Source organism: Sinohyriopsis cumingii, chromosome 15 (genome assembly GCF_028554795.1).
Source record: "Sinohyriopsis cumingii isolate HCF-2022 chromosome 15, ASM2855479v2, whole genome shotgun sequence".
Lineage (NCBI taxonomy): Eukaryota > Metazoa > Mollusca > Bivalvia > Unionida > Unionidae > Sinohyriopsis > Sinohyriopsis cumingii.
The window spans coordinates 83358586-83382813 of record NC_142975.1 but is presented as its reverse complement, the minus strand read 5'-3'; the positions used below and the strand labels follow the sequence as shown (position 1 = coordinate 83382813).

At 35.3% G+C, this 24228-nt stretch overlaps 1 protein-coding gene across 1 annotated transcript in view; it reads left to right on the top strand.

Moving 5' to 3' along the window:
- Nucleotides 1-24228, top strand: part of LOC149782210 (tripartite motif-containing protein 2-like) — a 199829-nt gene that overhangs the window by 71490 nt on the left and 104111 nt on the right. The window contains exon 3 of the mRNA XM_089933604.1: nt 9737-9954. The gene's annotated coding sequence lies outside the window, so the exon portion shown is untranslated. The remainder of the gene's footprint in view (nt 1-9736; nt 9955-24228) is intronic.

The following is a 24228-nucleotide window of genomic DNA, read 5'->3' as shown; positions in this document are numbered from 1 at the left end:
TTGTCCCTCCCACCTATCCATCAGCCCCCTCATCAGTTGGGCATATAGGTCAGTTTTTGGGTGCTTTTTTGTGAGGCATTTCATTAACTTGTGGTACTTATTCTGGAAATGATGATTATGAAACTGCTCAAACTCATAGTAAAACAAAAATTTTTTTTAACCTTGATAAAATTAGAATATGGAAGTGTTGTCCTTTTTACTGTTGTTACTTTTAAAAGCATGGTAAATTTCAGTGATCAGATCATTCTTGAGATACGGAGCTTGCTTTGATCAAATTCTTTGTAGGTAAAGTTTATTTTATTAGTCAAGCCTGGTTTTGCTGCCGTGCAGTTTTTCAGACATAGACGTCACAGACTTCACTATATGTTAACCCTATCTACATCTTGGCAGATCGAGCAGGTATTTTAGTGCTTTGTCCTAGTCAAAGATGATAAAAAGGTTTTTTTTGTTTTTTATTTTACCTCGAAAAACGCGTTTTTTTACGTTTTTTATTTTTTTGCATTTTTTATATTTGGTACTTCCATTTTTTTTAATCATCGGCCATACAGGCGGTCCTCTGTCATACTCTAGATAACAAATATCGATCAATAATGAATCTTTGATGCTAGCCTACGATACTTTATGTAAACATGCTACAACATAGTGCTGATATCTAGTAGTGTAGGCCAGGCGTGTATACATTGGAAAATAAGTAAAATATTGATTTTTGTGTTGCCTAAAAACTACTGGAACGGTTTTTTTTGTTTTTTATTTATTGAGGAAAAAAATGCGTTTTTTTACGTTTTTTATTTTAATTTTAACGTTTTTAACATCTATAGTCCTAGTTACATCTATCGGATTTCATGAGTTACCTCCCTTAGCCAACTAACCAATTGCATACAACAGCGATGTGTTGTGTATTGGCTGAATATGGTAGAGGCAGTTGTGTTCAAAAGGATACTATATAAGTTTAACATTGAAAGTTTGACTAAGTACCAGAGAGAAGCCAATACAGCTGTATTTGCTTATTTAAAAGTCCATTCAGATTATTTGTTCTCCTTGTCTCGATCATGTAGGAACAGTGTTCAAATTTGAACAACTTAATTTTGATTGTATTCGGTGGTGTGCTGCAACATCAATGAAATTCACAGACTTGAAGCAATGAAATATCTGCTCGACCCACCAAGATGTAGATAGGGTTAACATATCAGAACCTTGGCTAGCAAAGATAAGACATCACCATTAAAAGCAAACTTTTTATAAACACAGAATTTATTGTTTATTAATTTGCAACATTTTTAAATATGCATTGCCATTGAAACAATATTATTTACAGTGTATAATCTTTCCTACTTGCAGATTCATTAAATGATGCATCTTGTCCTATACTCTCCTGTAAAGGTCAAGTCCAACTGCAAGATACATCAACCCTGATCTGTCATCACATAATATGTTGCCAGATCGGGGTCTGTTTTATTGGTTCAACTGATTACTCCTAATAAACTACGTTGCCTTAGATCTGCCTTAACATTATGTGACAGCATATATGGATCTGTTATGTGTTTGGTTGGGTCCTACTTACATGCAAGTATATACGGCATCCTATTTTGTTCAGAATTATTAAGACACCTAAGACCTTGGGATAATTTCTTGAGAACAGTGATTTTTCCAAGATTGATTACACCTTGGGCATTTAATTCTTAAAGGAGGGTTGTTAATATTTTGTGCAGTTTGTATATGAGAATATTATGTGTGCAGTTTATATAAATAAATTGACTGGTGGTTTAAGGATTGTACCCCTTTTTATTGTTTTATGTGCTTTGTAGGGGATACCTTAACTTACTCAGCACTGTTGAAATAGGACTGTATGTGTGTGATTTGGATTTTTAATGTAGCTTTACAATTTTTCAGCCATATCGCTACGATGTCTGCAGTGTGACAGTTTATAGTGGTGTCTAGCACGGGGGCATCATGCCGCAGACATGTAGCATGATGTCCCACCCAGACACATTATCCTGACACCAGGCCAACCAATCCTAACACTAACCTCTTAATGCTGAGTGCCTAGCAAGGCAGCTGTTTGTACCATTTTTGTAAGTGTTTGGTATGACTCAGCTGGGGATTGAACCCACGATCTCCCACATCTGAGGTGGACACTCTTACCACTAGGTCACCAGAGTGTTCAGAGAGGACTATGATGTAATCTTAAACCCTTTACAAGTCATAGATACATGCATGCATCCATACCTACCTAGCTACCTGGTTTGAGTCTCGGATTCAGCTAATGTGGGTATGTGAGAAAGCTTGCCAGTAGCTTCTCATGGGTTGGTGGTTCTTTCCGGGGTTTTCCCAGGTTCTTCCTCCACCATTAATACTGGCTGCCATGTATAGCCTATCGTGTGCTGAAAAATGGCATTAAACCCCACAACAACAACCACAACCTAGCTACCTATCTACCTATATTGTTTCTTTCACTCTGGATATATTATTAATCAGATCATCACAAATATTAATGAAAATTTACTTCCTAAATGGCTTCATATTACATATCCTTTTACTCCACCCACCACCCCATTATAGACTGACCCAGGATTGTAACAAATGTACCTTCCTCCTAGAAATGCATCTATAAAGTTTAAATGACCGCTTCGGTGGCCTAGTTGTTAGAACATCCACCTCAGATGCGGGAAGTCGTGGGTTCAGTACCTGGCCGAGTCATACCAAAGACTTGCAAAAATGATACTAACATCTGCCTTGCTTGGTGCTCAGCATTAAGAGGTTAGTGTTAGGACTGGTTGGCCTGGTGTCAGGATAATGTGTCTGCAGCATATGTCCCAGTGCTAGACATCACTATAAAACTGCGACATTGCAGACGTCGTAGCGATATGACTGATTTTTTTTTAAAGCTACATTAAAAATCCAAATCACATCACATAATACATAAAGTTTAAATGTCACTTTAATTGCAGTTGTTGTATATTTGACCTTTGACTCCTCGCAGGGTCGCAATCGGCCCGGCAAATATATCATACTGTCTAGCAGATTGTCACCACATGTGCAACCCATGTACAGAGTTTAGTGAATTTCCACACAACAGTTTAGGAGATGTCATTAGATACAGAGTGAGTAGATTACAATGTGTCCCTAATAAATTATATGGATTGTTAGGACATCTTGAATATTGGGAATATTGTGCTGATCCCTTTTCGGTGTTGGGTTGGTTTGCAATTAGGTTTGGTCTGGTTTTTGTGGGTTTAATGCCATTTTTCAGCTCATGATAGACCATTCATGGTGGCCAGTATATTTGGTGGAGGAAGAAACACCAACCCACCCCAGAAGAACAAATGACCCATATGAATCTGATGGCAAGCTTTCTCACATACCTAAGATGGCTGAGCCAAGACTTCAACCCACATGGACAGAAGTGAGATGTGAGTGATCAGTAAAGGTGAGCATCTTAAATGACTCCGTCACTCAGTGCCACCAACCACTCTGTCACTTAGTGCCACCGACCACTCTGTCACTCAGTGCCACCAACCACTCTGCCACTCAGGGGGTGGGGTGCAGGCCTGTTTAATTAGGAGTTGCTCATGTATTGTTGGGGCTTGGGAAAACCACTTGTTCTTTCATCCGGACCAGGTAAACATTGGTTGGACTCAGTAAAACTTTGCAATATGCTCATCTCTTGTCCAATTAGAGGCAGATTCACACTGTAAAAATAAAGTCTGAGTACTTTTGTTACTTTTACCAAGTGTCAAAGGTCAGCATTGGTTAACATTTTACATGCATCAGTTATAAATAACCTTTGCCAAATTTGCCTGTAACTTATTGTTAGTCTGGAACACACCACAAATGAAATGACTTCATTCACTTTAAGGCATTAACCTGATGTAAGCTAGATTTGTAAAATCGGTAAATAATATTATGAACATATGATATTGACAGTTTCACACCTGGACACTATTTCTGAATAGTGTTCACTATTACATCTAATTGGTTCATAGTTCGGGTAATGACCTAGAAATGTTTCAGCTCATTCAGAGATCTTCCTTTTTATGGCACCCATGTGTATCTCTCTAGAACCGAGGCTTGACCAAAATGGATCATTTACCAATAACAAGAAAGTTGGTGGAAATCCATTGGAAATTGCCAACATTGTTTTTGAAAAGTAATTGTATACTTATATAAATACCAATCTGTCTTTTTTAACTTTGGCATGGCAACGTATTAATAAAGATGCTCAGTCATGAAATTCAGGTGATCCTGGGGTAGGCGTAAAAATATTGGACTAGGTAAAAGTCATAAATTTTACATTTTCTATCCCTGAACTTCCTCCATTTCTAACTCATAAAACTATCTGATAGCTTGTTAAAAAGGAAAATTATGACACCTTGATTACAGAAGGGTTTCACTGTAAATGCAAATACCACTAAGAAATCAAGGGTTACAAGTACAGCTACATTTTTTCAAGTTACAAACTTTGTCGCTTATTATGTTTTATATTTTATTTAAGGAGCCGTGATTTAATCGATAATATTGTCATAGTTTTGACACTTTTTAGTATCAAGCTTGCATGTGGTTGTTGAGTAAAAGTATCAGCAGTGTAGTCTAAAAGTGGACTGAGTTGAGTAAAATCAGGACAGGGACAAGTACGTTTGGAAGTCACTTGTTCCTGGGATGAGTGCTTGATAATTATTTTCCAGAGCCATGATAGATAATATTGTCATGGTTTACTTATCTCAATCCACTTTTAGTCTTTTAAAGGTTGTTAACCTCCGATGCCTGGTATCTCTGCTTTCTCCAGCTTTCCATAAATTGGGGCTATCGCAAAGGGCCCCCTATGTCAAATTTCCCATTTTCACATGGCCCTGCCTATTATATTATGATTTATCATAAATATTGCTTGCTTTTTACAGCGACACAGTTCTAAATATTTATATAAAATTCCTTTCTAATATATTCATTTCATATTATTCTGAAATTTTCTTGTGTTCTTATGACAGATAACAATTAAATAAGTTAGCATCTTCATATAAAATAAGTTAGTGCCCTCATATAAAACCGTAATGGGTTCTTTCTTTTGAATTGCTGCACATTGGATAAGAAATTAAAGCGTATTTTTCAGCGCAGTTTTATTTGGATTACTGGAAGTATTTTCTTGAAATAAAATAAGTTAGTAATAGTTTTAAAATTAAATACGTTAGCGCCTTCATATAAAACCATAATGGATTCTTTCTTTTGAACTGCTGCACATTGGATAAGAAATTAAAGTGTATTTTTCTTTTTTCTTTTTTTTATCAGCCCAGTTTTATTTGGATTACTGGAAATATTTTCTTGTGCATTCTTTATTCTTCCATGACCAAGTTATCACTCCTGGTACTTTATCAGATAAGGAGGAAATTGTCATCATCATTAATTTCAGTTCATTTATTTCCTACAGTATAGTATCAGTATTGGTATGGGATTATCAGCTGTTATCTCCTTCACAGACCAGAGTATTCAATGTTATTCTCTAATTTCTTACAGTTTGCTTGCACAGAGATCAGTTGAAACATGAGGTAATTTTGATCACTGAGAACCTTGACATATGGTTTGAACATCAGCTTTTTGATGATTTCGAGGACTTGCCTAATAGTTGTCACAAACGGCATTGCAAATGATGCAGGGTTGTTTTTGTGTGCCTTTTAATCATGTGTTACCAATACAAACATGTATCCATTTAAATTTTCTTGCTAAAAGTTGCAAGGGCACAGCATGGAGAAAACTTGTGCAATATGTAAAAGTTTATTGTTACACTATACAGTCAGTGTTATCTTATACATTCAACATTTACCAGATCTTTTTATTGAAATCTTAAAGAAAATAAGCAGTCATAATAGTGCAGTCTCTTAGACTTACCTATTTTATAGTAGGTTACAGTTTTCTGCTGTTTATTTCTACTAAATTAAATGTTGAAGTTCAAGAACACAGTATACTTGCACTGGTGGACCTATAATTTCACCTCTTTTTAATAGTAGGTTACAGTTTTCACCTGTTTATTTCTACTAAATTAACTGTTCATGTTCAAGAACACAGTATGCTTGCACTGGTGGACCTATAATTTTAACTTTCAGTCTTGGAGGAAATAAGCTGTGAAATTCTAGAGAAACCCAGCCCAATCAATTAAGAACTGCAGGGGCTAGAGTTTGTAAGTGGGTTAATTGTATGGAAGTGGTGTTTGCCCAATTAATATGGGTCAATCAATTTTTTCTAACATTATCATTAAGCAAGGTCCCTTAGCAACCCAGGATTGAAGAATGAGGAACACACCTATCAATAAAGTCTCTTGAGTGCTAAATGCAGAACAACCCTTTCAGTTCCAGGGTATTAATTTTGGTCTAAAATATAAAATACCACTATGGTGTGTGTGTCTGTTTGTGTGTCTTTGTGTGTGTGTGCACATGCACACAAGCAACTGTTTGTCTGGCATCTATGATAGTAGATATGGGAAGGAACAAGTGGAGATAAAGGGTCATTGGGAGTATTTATCACATCAGATAAAGGGTGCAGGCAGAGGGGCATTGTCCCCAATACCCCTAGAATTTCCATACTCAGATTATAAATAGAACTTACCAGAGTATCATTTATGTCCATCTGTTAATCAGGTGATTTAGTACATGTACTAAATATTAATTTATAGGATCTTCATTACTTCTCCAAGCATGGTCCGAGTTGATGTGCAGCTGTTTATCAGGTCATGCAGTTAACTGAAAAGGAATTGTGTCCTTTCTTTGCTAGCAGAAAGAAAGGGACAAAAAGTTTACTAGTGTGTACTCCAAAGCATACAAGTGCAATGTGGGCATTGCAGTATAAAAATTAAAAAAAATTAAAAAATACACAAGTATGCTGCAGGCTTTTGATAACACATCAGCACATTTATTGTGAACATGCAAAGTTTGTTGTTCTTTAGACTAGGTGTGTTATACCACTATATTAGTACATGTGTAAGTTCTGTGTGAAAATTATACCACTATAGTAGAACGTGTCAGTTCTATATGAAAATTAGGCATACAGTCTTGTATACCTTTTGTGTATGATTTTAGTTTGCATTTTTGTATATTTTTTTATACACACATTATATTCTACAAAATCTGTACTGTCAACAAATACAGTTTGTGGATAAATGTGAAAAAGCAGTAAAAACCTGACAATTGCTGGTAATGTGTATAATTGTTTGTATCCTTTAAACCCTGCCATAAGGCAGATCATTATGTTATAATGCATGTCTGACCAATTTATTTCTGCACTATAACTCTAGTTCTTCATCAAATACAGTTACAAAATATTGTGCATAACTTACAAGTAGAGTAATGATGAATTCTATCAATTTGTTTGGTTCAAAGGTCAAGGTTGCTTTGACAAAGAGATGAAACATGGTTTATGCTCCATAACTCCTGTATCCATCATTGATGGTTATCAGGCTTTGTGGACTTGCTCATTTGCACTGGGGTAAAGAATAACTCTCTTGATTTCTTTTCAAAAGATCAAATGTCAGGGTCATTGACTGAAAGAAAAAAAAGTTCTAACCCACAGACCAAGACCAAATTTTGTGGAAGGCTTACATTTAGAGAATGAAGTCATTTGATTTTCGATTCAAGCGGTCCAAGATTTTAGTCATCTGACTGAAATAAAAAAGTGGTTTTTTTTGCACAGAAATTTTAAGTTATCTACATTGACTGTAAGAGATGGGGTAGACTTATTATGTATTTGCCATTCAGTAATCACATATTATTTTTTCAGATCCAAATAAAATCATAGGTAAAAATATTAATTACCATCTTTGGGGGTAATTCAGTTTGCAAAATTGTTATTGGAATATAGATCTCAAGCAGTAATCAGAAGACAAAAATAGCAATGAACAAAAATTTAGAGGTAAAAAGTTTTGAGAAAATACACTAAAACCCAAAAGGGACTGAAGAACGGTGGTTTTAACTTTGGGGAATTGCCCAGTATCATCTGAGGCTATCATATATGCACATGTATTCACATTGAAGTGAGAATAGCACGGAACCAGATCTGCCATCATGTTATGCATTCGGTTCTTTTCAGTTTATTAGGACTAATTACTAGAACAAACAGCATAGACCCTGATCTGCTGGTGCATTATGTGAAAGCTGATCATGGTCCATGTCCTTTACATTTAGTCTGATTCATTTGTCAGTATGTACAGTAAATTTGTTCTTTTATGTAATACATGAGACACAGCTGAAGATGGCAGTGATTGAAGAATATGCCATTTTGGAGATGTTGTCAAGGAGGTTTATGGCACTAAAAATATGATGGCCATATGAGACATAACTAAACAGCTTGGGAAAGGTTTATCCATACTAAGCAAAGGTTCCTATTTGAAAGACAAAAGCAAGACCTATCTTAACTCAGATTGAGTCAGAAGAATAGAGTTCATGGAGGTCAAATAATCCAATATCCCAGGTAGCTTTGTAGGAAGACTCTTTTGTCTGGCTATGCAGTGAGATCTCTAGGTGGAAAGCCCCAGAGTCCAAATTAAAGATTCGGTTTTCAGGGTCATTTTGTTTACCTAGTTAATTCTCAGTTTCAGTTTTAAGACGGTTTTGGTTCACTTAGGACTTTACATTGTTATATTGAGAGGTTGCTCCATTATCTTTGCAGGAGAACTCAAGATCACATATTTCTTACATAACATCAAGATGTCTGTCTTGAAAATCAGCTAAATTTTGGTACTTTTCGCTACATTAATACAAATACTGCTAGTTTATTTAGTTATAAAACAATTGGAGTGAATTGCCTTACCAAAGAATGCACAACAGTTGCTGACCAGTGGTACAATTGCAGGATTCAAACCCTTATATTTTTTTTGTCACAAGTCTAGCACTCCAACCATGCAACCAACGCAGATCCTGGCTCTGTTAGTTCCCCTCTTATGACATACAAGAGGTCACAACTGACCTACTCTGCATCCCACGTGGGGAAAGTCAACTTAAAAATGTGGATGGGCTTAAAGACAAAGATTTCTTAAAGAGATTTTCAAGAAATTTTTTAAATTGCAATAAATTATTTATGTGTGCAGTTATATGAAAACTTTACTCCCAGTTAGTGAAAAATTCTTCGGCTTTTTTTGCCTTGTTTGGAGAATAAGACAAGACTGCAAAAGTGCTCTCATTATAACACTTTCCAACGGAGCCGTAGAGCATACTGCCTTATAATGAAGTATATTACACATATATTTTTACTATAATTTTACTTGGATTTAATAAAATATTATCCATTACCATACTGGTCTTCTAATGGAAACTGTGTTGTAATATATAGCCTTATAATGGAAACTGTGTTGTAATATATAGCTTTATAATGGAAACTGTGTTGTAGTATATGGCCTTATAATGGAAACTGTTCTAGTATTTGGCTTTATAGTGATGCATTTCACTCCACACAAATAAGAAAGTTGAAACTAGCATCTGTATTCAAATTTTTCTTCAAACCCTGTTTCATGACTGCATGCCTTATGTTGCAGTTTGGTTCAATTTTATATTGTTGTTCCAAATTTAGGCATTTGCCCATGAGAAGTAGTGAATCAGTTTTTGATTGGTTATTTAAAAAGAAAATGAAATTCTTTGGTATTAAACTTGAGTACCCTTACAGATATCTCTAGGTGTCCCATTCAATCAAAAGATTTTTCTGAGACTGACAATTGGACCTGATTTCATTGTGAATATAGCTGGTGCTTTATCTATACTTTCAGGGCAACCCTTGCTGAATGACTGTGTCTAAACTCTGACTGGTCATTTGTCCTACTGGCAGTCTAGGTCAGGGAATGAGCCAATAGGTGTGTTGGACCAAGGTAGACATTATTGAGGAATTATTCTGGTACTAAGGAAGCTTGATGTTCAGGCCAGGGTGTAATCTCACAGCAAGACCAAAAGCTGCTTTAGTTAGACTCCACCACACATACAGTTGCAGGTAAGGATTAACCTTGATTTGTTTCATTTCACTCAGAGGTTTAGAGAAGATGGTCTTTTGTGTGTACAGGTAAGGACTGACTCTTTTAGTCATTTGATATTTATATTTATCAAGTTTATGCCATGATAGTTCATGCTGAAGATTTATGCACTTTAGAACATGTGTCATAATCCATAGTCTCAAATTCACGAAGCTTTAAAGGGAAAAAAGATGACATTGGATATTGATGAATATGTTTTAAAGTATTATTGAGTTTTCATTGAAGAAGTATTTGGGAAAAGCACTTTTCAGGATATTGCTGGGATAGGATTATATAAATCTTATGCCCAGATACCCTGGGCTTTTAGAATGCAAAATCTGGACTACAGGAGAGGTTGTCCAGGGGCTTCCACAATTCTAAGTCTTGACTACCACATGTTTGAATTCAGGTTGCCTATGGAGTTCTTACAATGCTAAGTCTCAACTTCCATATGTTGAATCCAGCTTGCCCCTAGGATTCTAGAATCCTGAGTATGGACTACCATATTTTGAATTCTGGTTGCCCTGTGGGTTACCACAGGATGTGGTTGATCCAATTGTTTTCATAACTTAACTTTAAAAATAATATCTAAAGGGGAATTATTTTTAATGACTCAATACAAGCAGAAAGGAAACAGGTTTGTAATGAAGTTTCTTTTCTTGTCTGGGCTGTTTTTAGGTATAAGTTGGAGGCTCAAGATGTTTGAAGAGAGATTGAAGTATATACTACATTAATGTAATTACCAGTGATAATTTCTTGACAGTAGAGTCTTATGTTTACTGACATGATTTCTGTTGTTATGGTAGTTTTATGATGTTATTTAAAGACAATTTATCTCTTAAGACGTACTATATCTTACCAGTATTTTGTCAATTAGCATAGCTTTAGATATTAGTGTTTTTGTGGATTTTAAACAAGCAAAAATGGACTAAAAATGCCCAAGGAAAGTTTTTAATTCATTCAGATTACATGGACAATTTAGTTTTAAGCATTTCATCAGTGTATTGATCCTTCCATAGCCACAGTCCCATGTTCTTGAATGGTGCAGTCAGTCAATATAAACTGTGCTATCAGGACAAGTTGCTGATGTTTCATGGAGGTTTCAAATGATAGTACTGGATGACTGAAAACATTCACTCAAACAGAGCCATGTAATCGAATGCACCCAGAAATTAGTCTTGGTCACTAAGCCATTTTACGTTATCTAAAAGGCAGGATTAACATCTTGTTGATTAAGACACATTCTGGAGTAAGACATGGCTTGGTATCATACATTCATGTTCTGCAGTGCTTGCAAACTAACCAAATAAAATTTGTGTAAAAAATGCCATTAGTTCCAAAACAAGGAGAAAAAATGTCCAGTTCATTAAATTATTATCTTGAGCTCAGAATAGGTTACAGTGCATGAAAGCAGTGTTTACAATTATTGAACGTACTGACTCATTTATCAGTTCACCTAAAACAGCAAGTCATGCATCTCCCTCATTAATTCACAAGCAAGCAATAGAGTCCATAAACTGATGTATAGTACTAACTTATAGGACTCACAGTACTAATTCAGTTCCCATAGTAAACCTATGCAAACACTGTGATATTAAAAATTCAATAACTATAACATTTTGTGCTTTCATTTCTGCACCAAAGAGGCAGGTGCTAATTTTAGTAATGAGTTTTCCAAACTCAAGACTGTTAAAGAACTGAAATTCCATAAATAAAACAATGACTCTATTTTTTTTTCACTTACAACTAGGATAAGCTCTCAAAAGATTCTTTTTTCTAAAACATAACTTACATTATTAACCAATCCCGGTCAGCCAAACCCATATATACTCTATTTTATGTTCACCTATTTCCAGGCTGGTTACCATTTTTCCATATCATTAGTACTGTGTGTCCTCCATGTCCATTAAGGAGTTGCTTCCCTTTTAAGTAAGAGTTGCTTCCCTTTTAAGGTCATGTACTAAGAAACTAATTACACTTATAATCGGGTGGAGTGAAATCCATCAGTATGTTTGTACTTGTGAATTCCACAAGAAAGCAGTTGTAATTTATATCCTCTGGCAAGCCATGACGGACTGCATGATATCATTAATACTTTTAAAAACACATGGCATTTGCACAGTCCTATAAAGGCTACATGCAGATATGAAAATAACAACCAAAACAAATGAGCATTTTATTAAAATTTTCAAGTTTAAAAAAAAAAAATATGTCACTGGAAATTTTGAAGAACATTCCACATTTTCTGTAAGTCTCAATGGAATCCATGCCTGCATCTGTTATAAACAAGTTATCAGGGTGTGTTAAAATAATGGTGAATTATACAGCTTTTTATAACCACTGCTTAAGGATTGTGGTATGATTTTAGTGAAATGGACATGAATGTGCAAAAAGTCCATTTCCATCATATTTCCAATTGCTTTATGTTTATTATACCCAAGAAAGAACATGTTTAATTGCTTCAGACATTATCCTTAAAATTGTATTGATGTCATAATGGGATTGCTTCAGACATTATCCTTAAAGTTGTATTATTGTCATAATGGGATTGCTTCAGACATTATCCTTAAACTTGTATTGATGTCATAATGGGGTTATATTACACAGCTACCATTACATGGTTCAGATACTCAGTGTTACATGGGTTTATGAAAGGTAATAATAATATGGTCATGTGATAGAGTTATCTAGTGTACTAGGTCGTGTGATACAATTATCTGATGCAAGGTGGTCCAACATCTTCAACACCATGGGGCACATGGAACAGAAAACGAAACATTTATATATCATAGAACTGAATTTCTGTATGAGCTTAGGCCACAAAAAATGACCTGCAGGCCTGTAGTTGGACCACTCTGTGATGTAATTAATAAGCGTATTGTGTGTAAAGTTTTGTGTTCACTATTTTTTTTCATGGATAATCAATCCATAGAAAGTTTTATTTTTTTCCTCTAATTTTATTAGTGAAAACTGTTTTCCTGGTAAAACATTGCAAATGACAGAATTCTTTACAATAGCAATATACATATTTTCATATATAGTGATGTATTCTCTTCATTTATTGCAGACTTAACACACATATATGCTTTAACTCCAGGGTATCTTTGGTAGGTTCATTTCTTCTGTGAGTGAAAATTTGTGTCCTTTTTTAATTCTACACATAATTTTACACAATCTTTCACATGACTGGTTGAGTTTTTATTTGCCTGGCCACAAGGCAGAGTGCATATTATTGATCAATCCGTCTGTTCCTTTCTACATTTCTGCACCGTAACTTTTGTTTTACTCTTTTGTTTTACACCATATACCTATTCCATACTTTGCAGTTGGCTTGCTCTTTGGGGTTCAGCAGGTCAAAGTTCAAGGTCACAGTGATAAAAAAGATGGAATAATTGTTTCCTCACTTTAAACAAGGTCTACACTAAATTATTAAATTTCATTTAACCTTAAGGCAAAATCTTGAGGTCAAAGATAAATGTCATAGCGACTGAAGAATGAAAAATGCATTCATTACAATAAGTTCAGTTCTACAACAGCTATGTTGACCAAACATGTGCAAGGTTTATTTCAGAGTATGAAATACAGCTGTTACTTTAGGGTTTAAAAGGTCAAAGGTCAAGATCACTAACCTATGTAAAGGTCAAGGTCACTAACCTATGTCAATAATTGAGTCTTTCATTACTTGCCTTAAGGATACTTTGCATGTTGGATTGCAAATTAGCCCACACCCACCTCCCAAACAAGCTTAAACAACAAAAAGAAAGCAATTAAATTTTGGTTCATATGGTCAAACAGGTCAAGGTTACAATGACTTGAAAAGGTCCATATTTGTCAAATTTTTTAACAAAATGCATTCTTCATATTAATTTCTTCATAACTAATTTAAGTTCCAGAGTTGTTGTGGTCTCTTTTACCAGCTGTTCTGACTAGATAGCAAATGCATTTGGCTTATGGATTGATGATATTTGTCCACTTTCACAAAATCCACATCCATCAGTTTAATAGACTGTCAGGTGCCTGCACCACCATAAAGTAGTCTGTTAGTACAGATATCTGCTAATACCTGAAACAATCTGAAAGCACTTAGCCTCATTCTAAGCTTAGTGGCATGCTGTGAAAACAAATAGTTATTTTCTTTTATTGCCATGTTTAGAGGGTCACCAGGAAAGGTCAAGAGAGAGAAGTTTGAGCTCACATTGAGATTTTGCTTGGGTTGGAAATAATTTCATATATGCACTAATATTTCAGTTGTGTTTATATGTTGAATTGTTAATGAGTTGGCTTTATAAATTAACAAGTCTCTCTGGATGGGCCAGCCAGACACTTTACTGGTTGACTGGAATTTCCTGGAATTCAGGATAAGACTGTTGTACCAAAAGTGCACATATATGACTAGAGTTAGGCTATATTTACCTTGCAAAATTTTATATTTGAGAGAAAACCTGATCGGCACTGATATATGACCTAGAAATCCAGGTGCAGTCAACAAAGACCGCACATTAAAAAAAAACTTAAGTTACATCACACCTGCTCAAAATAAAATGACTGTGCCTAATTTAGGTAGATTACTTGACATACTTCTCACAAATATTTATTTTATAATTTGTTTCTTTACAAATCAGATATTGAATTGAATATACAGATTTTTAGAAAGCTAATGATTGAAATGTATTTAGTTTGACACATCTTGTATGATGTATAAGTACTTATACATGTTCTTCATGTTGTATTTGCATCTAAAGTATTTACCTGCATCCTGTCCTTTTCTAGTTTCCAGAACAGTCCATTTCAGTACAAACTGTTGTCTGCATAACAGTGTCATCTGCATCCTGTCCTTTTCTAGTTTCCAGAACAGACCATTTCAGTACAAACAGTGTCGTCTGCATCCTGTCCTTTTCTAGTTTCCAGAACAGTCCATTTCAGTAGTGTTGTCTGCATCCTGTCCTTTTCTAGTTTCCAGAACAGTCCATTTCAGTAGTGTTGTCTGCATACTGTCCTTTTCTAGTTTCCAGAACAGTCTATTTCAGTACAAACAGTGTCATCTGCATCCTGTCCTTTTCTAGTTTCCAGAACAGACCATTTCAGTACAAAGAGTGTCGTCTGCATCCTGTCCTTTTCTAGTTTCCAGAACAGTCCATTTCAGTACAAACCGTGTCGTTTGCATCCTGTCTTTATCTAGTTTCCAGAACAGTCCATTTCAGTAAATGCTATGTCTTCTGCATCCTGTCCTTTTCTAGTTTCTGGAACAGTCCATTTCAACACAAACTGTGTTGTTTGCTTCAAATTTTTGCATTTTCTGGTTTTAATATTTCTAAAACAAATTGAACAAATAAAAAGGAGGAACTCTTGTATACATGTGTTCATAAAGATGTAATTCCAAAATTTATGGAATTATTGAGATTATCAAAGACAGTGGACTACATCACATCTCTTGCTTAAAAACATAGACCTGCCTTTGCAAATATTCTGACAGTATTACTTAAAAAAAAAACTCCTCTTTCATTGAAAATGCCAACAATTTGACAGTGTTGGGACACCTTTGTGATATTTAGTTTTGTGCATTTTTTATATCCTTGATGCCGTTTGTTGTTCAGATCAGTGGGCTCGTACAAACAAATGGGAAAGTGTTTGAATACTTAGTAGCTCCATTAATCACATTTACATGTAGCACTTGGTAAAAACAAGTAAAATATTTGCTTTTTTTGTGTAAAAATATCATGTCAAATCTATAAAGATTTGTTTATTTGTACAATATTTGTATCAGTTGATTGACAACTATTCATCTTAAACTTAGAAATATACCCTTTGGGCTACATATTGTGTAGGGAGAAATAACTTGCCAGAAAGGGAAGTAGCTTTTGAATAATTTGCAAAATACATAACATCAGACATTGTATGGGCATATAATGTTCCATTCATGGTACTCTTCTTGTTTTATGTGGAAGTGCGTCTTTAAGTTACAGGTGGATTTATTTGGAATTACACAAGCACACTTCTCATATTTTTAATGTTTGTATAGCATGAGTGTTCTTTCACAGGGGAATTGTTCACAGCAATATTTGCACTTGTATTCATGAAAGCCACACTGGCTCTGTAGGTAGCATGCTGGAATTGCAATTCCAAAGGTTCAGGATCAAATGCTACCATCAAACCAACCTGGGTCAGCTACAATGGTGTGTTCCTGGGCAAGGCACTTTATTGCAATTGACTTGGCAGTAAATAACCTTCATGTGTTGCTTTGATTTCTGACCCTATGGAAACCAAACCTAACCTTTTCTGGATAGTTTTTCGTGTTCCACATACTATGCTAGGCTTGTTGTTGGGTTTAGCATTTGTATCTGATTGTCATTATTGACCTTTTTTTTAAAAAAGTACAATAGAGAAAATTTATTTTAGTTTGTCATATGTTGATAAAGAAATGAAAATTGTGTACTCAATTGAAAATTTACATGTGCAGCATTTTCTTTTAATTCAGTTATTTTTAAACATCAAATTTTACACATTAAATCCTTTAAGTTTATCCTCATATCAAATAAAATGTTAAACTATTACTTAGAAGATGAGGCCAGTTTTTTAAGATATGATAAAGGATTGCAGCTGGTCAAAAATGTAAATTTTACAGAAAATTGCTTGCCATAACTCTCCAATACATCTGCCGGGGGCCCCGAGTGGCTGAGTGGTCTAAAGCGCACTCCGTTATGGATCACTGCCATCTCACCTCTGTCTGCATGGGTTTGAGTCTCAGATTCGGCCAATGTGGGTATGTGAGTAAGCTTGTCAGTAGCTTCTCAAGGGTTGGTGGTACTTTCCCAGGATTTCCCGGGTTCTTCCTCTACCATTAATACTGGTTGCCATGTATAGCCTATCGTGTGCTGAAAAATGGTGTTAAACCCTACAACAACAAGAACACAACAACCAATAGATCTGCCTAGGCCTTTGTGGTTTCATGGAATTTAATTTGTATATGCCCAGATGTATAATAATTCAATACATCTTAGAAAATTTAATTTATTGACAGGAAAGAAAAATTTCTGACATCAGTAGTTAATTTATTACATGAATTATCCCAATTAATTTGTCAAGTTGTCACAGGAAAATTGTAGGAGTTTGTCTTCGTGCTTCGAAGGTCTGTGTATTTGAACAGCAGTAACATGTGTATCATAAACTTGAATATCCTGCATTTCATCAGGAAATATAACCGAAAGATAATGGCATAGATAGTTGGAATGCCTTTCTCAAGGGGGAGAAATCATGTTCCCCTCCTACACTGCATCTTCATCTTTGTGTGCAGGTCATTAAAGTACATGTACCTTGAGCTATAGGTGATGTTACCTTTACTCTGATGTAGGTGTCTTTGCCCTGAGATAAGTATTTTTACTTGGATGTAGGTGTTTACTCTGAGACAGGTGTCTTCACTCTGAGAGAAGTATTTTTACTTTGATGTAGGTGTCTTCACTCTGAGAGAAGTGTTTTTACTCTGATGTAGGTGTCTTTACCCTGAGATAGGTGTTTTTTCTCTGATGTAAGCATCTTTACTCTGAGATATGTCTTACTCTGATGTAGGTATCTTTACTCAGAGATAGGTGTCTTTACTCTGAGAGAAGTGTTTTTACTTTGATGTAGGTGTCTTCACTCTGAGAGAAGTGTTTTTACTCTGATGTAGGTGTCTTTACTCTGAGATAGGTGTTTTTGCTCTGATGTAGGCATCTTTACTCTGAGATATGTGTCTTACTCTGATGTATGTATCTTTACTCAGAGATAGGTGTCTTTACTCTGAGAAGTGTTTTTACATTGATGTAGGTGTCTTTACTCTGAGAATGGTGTTTTAACTCTGATATAGGTGTCTTACTCTGAGATAGGTGTCTTACATATATAAACTTACAATTACATCAATGCTGCTCCAATGATCCTTGATCTGCTGATCCTATTGCAAAGAGATTACCATGCAAGTTGAGTCAAATTGCAAACAACATGGACCCAGATCTGCAATCACATAATGCGCCAGCATATCAGTCAATGTTGATTGTTCCACTGGTCAGTCTTAACAAACTGTGTAGACTCAGATCTGCCAGCAAATTATGGTACAGCAGATCTGGTTCCGTGTAGTTTGCAGAACTGAATTACAATGGTATGTATCAAACAGGGTTTCTGATCCATCTGTAACTCCCTGATGTGACCATTTGCAGCAACATGACTGGTACCCCTAATTGTGTTGATAATTGAGTGTTTGACATAGGTATCAAGGTAATATAAACATGTCACATTCTGGTAGATTTTAATCAGTTTTCAAGGATAAATGACTAAAGGTGGTTGTTAGATTGCATTAAAGTTTGTAATAATGACAAGCAGGCTTGTTTCCTCATAACTCTTGCCAAAATAATCTCTGTAGTAATATGACAGAAAACTATGTATAGCATCAAAATTGGGAACCATGACCATGCCAGTGTTATATAGAGGAAAAAGCTATACTGAGATGTTATATGTAGGAACCATTCTATACGGAGGTGTTACCGCTCTGGTGGCCTAGTGGTTAGAGCATCCACCTCGGGCATCCACCTCGGATGCGGTTGGTCATATGATCGGTTCCCAGCCAAGTCATACCAAAGACTTACAAAAATGGTACTAACAGCTGCCTCGCTTGGCGCTCAGCATTAAGAAGTTAGTGTTAGGACTGGTCGGCCTGGTGTCAGGATAATGTGACTGGGTGGGACATCATGCTGCATGTCTGTGGCATGATGCCTCACTGCTAGACATCACTATAAACTGCCACACTGCAGACATCGTAGTGATATGACTGAAAAATTGTTAAAGCTACGTTAAAAATCCAAATCACATCACATATGCGGAGGTGTTAATATAGAGGAACAATGCTATGCTGAGCTCTTATATAAAGAAACCATGTGATACTGAAGTGTTCTATAGAGGAACCATGATTTATTGAGGTATTGTATAGATTAACCATGCAATACTGAGGCATTATTAAAAAAGAACCATGTGATGCTGTGGTATATCACTGAACCATGTGATTCTGAAGTGTTATATAGGTGAACCATGTGATACTGAAATGTAATATAGAACCATACTTTACTGAGGTGTTGTATAGAGGAACCATGCTATATTGGGGTGTTATATCAAGGAAACATGTGATACTGAAGTGTTTGATAGATAAACCATGTCATACTGAAGTCTTATATTGAAGAACCCTGCTATACTGAGGTTATATAGAGGAACCATGTTGTACTGAGGTTATATAGAGGAATCATGCTGTACTGAGGTATTGTATGCAGGGGCACTGTACTATGTGGGCTATATTTATACATGATGGCTGTAATACTTTTGAGGGCTAATTGGTTTCTGACACTTGCTCTTACAGGAAAAAAGTTTCCTGTTGCCAAAACTGATAAGTATAAAGTCTATTAAACACTGCCTTATCAAAAGTAGAAAATGTGAGAAGACAGCAACAAAGTGGTGGGGTACTAAAATAGAAGTGCCATGTATCCCAGTTTATAGGAGCTTGTAATGAGCAAAAATATAGGGCTTGTACGCATTGTAGCAAAAATAGTCCCAATTAAATTAAATCTGGACAAAATATTTTGGCCTGCTCAAACTTGGTTCTGTAACTAATGGATCACCCCAACTATCTAGTTCCTCAGTGTTCCTCTATGACTTTGACAGAGGGTGAATTCCCTTTTATACAGTTCATAAGGGGGTGTGTGTGTGCTTTTTTTTAAATATAAAAATATTATCAGTATAAATATACTCCCTTCTTGCTTCAGAAGATGTGTGCGTAATAAATAACTTTTAATGAATAAAAAAATTAATATCTATTAATATTAATTATGTAGTGACAGTTACTGCATTGTTTGCATTAGGAGTGCATATAACAGTATACATTTCAACCAGATACCTTCAACTTCATGTCTGCCAGTTTACATACTCACCAAGTATAGTTTGTAAGATGCTTTTAATAACTAGATAATCAATGAAAGCATCTCAGTGCTCAGGTGCAAAAATTCAGTATGTGCATGATTATAGTGGTTGATTTAGAAGTCAAGCACTTAGTTGATTGAACTTTGTTGATATTAATGAGTGTTATAGATTTTATTATACTCTTGGCAAATCAACTGTGCATGGGTTTTGCAAGCTCTTTCAACTTTAGCTATAGTGGTCATAAACAAGAAGAACTTATGTGATAGCCTTTTATCCATCTTATGGTATCCATCATCCACCACCTGGTAGCCAAGTTTGTTATCATATTTCTACTGGGAGGGTGGCCATGAAACTTGATACACATGTTCATCCCAGTTTGACTGGACCTAAATGAGAATGTGGCTGCCACATTGACATCTTTGAAAATCCTGTTTTTGCTATACCTGATGGATTGTCATATCAACATGGGATGTTCACTAAATGATTTCTTATGATGTCTGATTCATGGCCTCATTGTGTCTTTGGAAAAAGTATTTGCTCCTATTTTCTTGACATAAAAATGTGCCATTAAAACCAACATAAACCCCACAACCAAACTGAAAGGAAGGTCATGTTGACATGGGGTTTCCACCAGAAGACTTCTTATGATGGCTGCTGTCATAGTGTCATATTGAACATATTGTTATCACTACTTCTCCTGGATGGATGGTCATATCAGCATGGGGTTTTAACTAAAAGATCTCTTATGATGTCTAATTGGTCCTAAATAAAAATAGTGTTGATTTTGTAGCCATCATGGTGACCAATTTTAAAGTCTTGTAATCGCTCAGGAATATCAGAGATGGTTTTAATGCTTGGCAGTTATTCTGGATTCATGGAAAATTCTTTTCAGGTAGTAGAGCAGAATTTCTTTGAAAATGTCTGTTATGGGATGATCCATACATTTGTGCCGTCTTTGAAAATGTTTGTTATGGGGTGATTCATACAGTTGTGCCATCTTTGAAAATATCTGTTATGGGGTGATTTGTACAGTTGTACCATCTTTGAAAATGTCTGTTATGGGGTGATTCATACATTTGTGCCATCTTTGAAAATGTCTGTTATGGGGTGATTCATACAGTTGTGCCGTCTTTGAAAATGTCTGATATGGGGTGATTCTGTCTGTTATGGGGTGATTCGTACAGTTGTACTGTCTCTGAAAATGTCTGTTATGGGGTGATTTGTACAGTTGTGCGATCTTTGAAAATGTCTGTTGTGGGGTGATTCATACATTTGTGCCGTCTTTGAAAGTGTCTGTTCTGGGGTGATTCATACAGTTGTACCGTCTTTGAAAATGTCTGTTTTGGGTTGATTCATACCGTTGTGCTGTCTTTGAAAATGTCTGTTATGGGGTGATTCATACAATTGTGCCATCTTTGAAAATGTCTGTTATGGGGTGATTCTGTCTGTTATGGGGTGATTCATACAGTTGTGCTGTCTAGGAAAAAACTATTTAGTACCAAATGCTGTAGATGTCTCTTAGTATTGTTTGGAGTAGTTCAAAAATATAGGTTAATTTATTTTTGTAAAATAAATTTTCTTGATTTGATAAATAAAGACATTTTGATTAGTACTTACATTTGTGGATTGGATGGATTCTGTTTGTGGATATGATTGGGAGTTTTTTTTTAATTTTTACTTCATAGGTTTATCTTTTTGGAATGGTTGCTAGGTCATTAAATTGTGTGGTTTATAGAAACCAAACAATTAACAAACATTGGTAACCTACAAATGAATGTTAAGTCAATACAAAGTTAGTAAAAATGTAAGAAACACTGCCAGTGTTGAATTAGCATGTGTATGGCAGCTTTACTTATTCTCTTCCATTACCATCAACATTTTGAAAGCTGGCCTCATCTTGTTAGTTAATACATACAGCATGCTCAGGTGCACCAGCTGTTCTTGCTGAAATACCTTGTCAGACTGTAATCAGAACTACTGATAGTAGTTTGTAAGATATTATGATTTTGCAAAACTTGTGTAAACTCTTCCAACATTTTCCTTGTTTACGTCTTATAGAGCCTGCACCAGATGGCAGCTTAAAGTATAAAGTACAATCACAAACAGGATATTATTTCATTCTATCTCAGATGTTTTCCCATATGAGAAATATTTTTGTCTCAAACAATAGCACTGATGAGGCAATGGGGACTGTATTTTTCCAGAGCATCGAGAATGTATGCAGTTCTCAGCGTTTTCAACAGATAAGGTATGGTCTGCAAATGACATTTTTGTGATGTTTTTGAAAAAAATTAAAATACTATTAATAGTTAAATAATAATAATAATAATAATAATAATAATATTAATAATAATAATAATTTATTTTAAGTGGGTAAAACAGCTTCGTATAGTTTCCCTGCCAACTGACCAGACTAGTAAACTATTATCTCTGCAGGAACATATTACACATCCTCAAATTAGAGTAGCAGTCTTTTTTTGATTGAGGTTAAACGGAGTTCTTACATTTTTCATCTACATCTTTTATTAGATGATTATTCAAGAAAGTGTCAGTAATATACATGTATATTGCATGGAAATGTCCAACTTTTGAGTTGTACTTATTATTAAAAGACAGAACCTTTCCAGAAGCTGTTCTTTTTTCTTTCCTCATGAATTCTGGCATCTTGGATGGGATTTGTCTTCATTAATATAAATACAGTTGATGAACAGAAGTTCCTGACAGCACTCAGTGCATGATCAGGAAAGGAAAACAGATGGTTGTGCCAGATTAGACTTGACAACTCATCAATGATATTGATTAGGTCTCTCTAAGTTGTACAGAAGAGATTTTTCTCATGGTTTTTTTTTGTTTTTACTCCCTCCCCCCCTTTTTTCAGTCTGGACACATTTCTTAGGGAGGCAAAAAAACAGTGTTGACTATGGGAAACACTTGAATTGTTCACATGATGGTTGTCTGACTAATATGAGTTGAATGGCTTACCAAGAATCTTAACTAGCAGCACCAGTATCCCTGGAATTATGTTTTTTTTTTTTTTTATAAGGATTTTGTGTGTTACCTTTGTCTTTTATATTAAATGCATTTTTTGTTTAAATTGGCATTTTTACAGTTTAAAATTTATCTTATGCTTGGTATTTATATTTCTTTGTGGGACATTTTTCCTCCTTAGTTGATTGTGCAAATCATTTTAAATTTTTAAAAATTTACCTTAACTGGTCACAAAATAACCACTGTTCTTCTGAAGTGCCATAAAACATTACTGCATAAATATTCTCTCTCTCACTCTCTCTCTCTCTCACACACACACACACACATGAGGTTGCACATTCTCTGTGCACTGTTATTCATTATATCATATAAGACATGTATGATCTTTCATGAGTACTGTATATCATCAGCTATAAATCCAGTTCTACTGCAAGCTACACAGACCCAGGTTTGCCATTGCATACTGTACAATAGTGCAGTTTGTTTGGACTAATCAGTAGAACAAAGAACATAGACACTTTGCTGCTGATGCATTATGCATGGGCGAATTAGTGTCTATGCTGTTTGCAGTTGATCTCGATTTATAATTGAGTATATTTAGTCAGCTCAAGATTGCACTTATTCAGTGTCTTTCATCCATTTTGAAATTCTTTGGATCATTTAATAAAAATATATGTATGCGATCAAGCAAGAGAATAATCTAGTGAAATGACCTTGAAATAAACTTGAATGCCTTAATCATTATGCCTTTGTCGTTAATAATCCCATAATATTGTTTGTGATGTCGTTGTTGTTATTGTTATCGGGTTTAATGCCATTTTCCAGCACATGATAGGCTATACATATCGGCCAGTATAAATGGTGGAAGAAGAACCCAGGAAAACCCCAGAAAGAATCATCAAATACGAGAAGCTACAGGCAAGCTTTCTCACATGCCCACATTGGCAGAGCCCAGACTCGAACCCACGCAGACAGAGGTGAGATTAGGCAATGTTCCGAAGTGATGAGCACTTTAGACAATTCGGCCACTCGGGGCACCATTTGTGATGTCATGATGTGGTATATATATATATATATATATATATATATATATATATATATATATATATATATATATATATATGATATTGGTATACTGACATAAATAAAAAGTAGTTATGTGATATATATACATATGGATAGAAAATAATCACTTTTAAAGCCCAAATCCCATCTGCCGTTTTCTGTTCAGGAAGGCAGAGATGATATGCAGTGTCTGTTACAAAGTTACATATGCCTTTGCAGAAAGTTTGGGTTTTTTTGTTATTATTTCCAAATGCAGTCTTGGGGGTGGTGTG